Below are 1,088 nucleotides of genomic sequence, written 5' to 3'. Positions count from 1 at the left end.
TTGCCTTGCAAGCAGCCAATCCAGGACCAAAGGTGGTTGGTTTGAATCCCGGTGTCCCATATGGTCCACCAGTGCCTGTCAGGAGCTATTTCTAAGCAGACAGCCAGGACTAACCCCTGAGCCACCGCCGGGTGTGACCCAAAAAACCAAAAAAAAAAAAAAAATGCCATTTAATAGGGGAAAGTAATATATGATTATAATGATGTATTTTAAATTTAGTTCTTTACAGAATTTATCTAAATTTCCCCATAATAATTTGCATTAGCAAAGTCACTATAAGAATGCTTGGTTCATGGGGCCGGAGAGATAGCATGGAGGTAAGGCGTTTGCCTTTCATGCAGAAGGTCATCGGTTCAAATCCCGGCGTCCCCATATGGTCCCCCGTGCCTGCCAGGAGCTACTACTGAGCAGATAGCCAGGAGTAACCCCTGAGCGATGCGGGTGTGGCCCAAAAACCAAAAAAAAAAAAAAAAAAAAAAAAAAAAAAAAAAAGAATGCTTGGTTCTCCCTGTTATTTTTATTTATTTATTTTTTTGGGGGGGTTTTGTTTTTGGGTCACACCCGGCAGTGCTCAGGGGTTACTCCTGGCTGTTTGCTCAGAAATAGCTCCTGGCAGGCCCAGGGGACCATATGGGATGCTGGGATTCGAACCAACCACCTTAGGTCCTGGATCGGCTGCTTGCAAGGCAAACGCCGCTGTGCTATCTCTCCGGGCCCTCTCCCTGTTATTTTATATATAAAGATTTTTTTTTTGGTTTTTGGGCCACACCTGGCATTGCTCAGGGGTTACTCCTGGCTGTCTGCTCAGAAATAGCTACTGGCAGGCACGGGGGACCATGTGGGACACCGGGATTCGAACCAACCACCTTTGGTCCTGGATCGGCTGCTTGCAAGGCAAATGCCGCTGTACTATCTCTCTGGGCCCAAAAGGATTTAATTTCTATTGACTCATGTGGTATTCCTCTTCTGATTTCCCTTTCCCTTTTTACCACCCAAATTAAATTTTAATATAAAAATATATTATATATTATTATTATTATTATTATTATTATTGTTCTTTGGACCACAGCTGGCTATACTCAGGGCAT

This window comes from Suncus etruscus, chromosome 1 (genome assembly GCF_024139225.1).
Source record: "Suncus etruscus isolate mSunEtr1 chromosome 1, mSunEtr1.pri.cur, whole genome shotgun sequence".
Taxonomy (NCBI): Eukaryota; Metazoa; Chordata; class Mammalia; order Eulipotyphla; family Soricidae; genus Suncus; species Suncus etruscus.
This window is presented reverse-complemented; position numbering follows the sequence as displayed.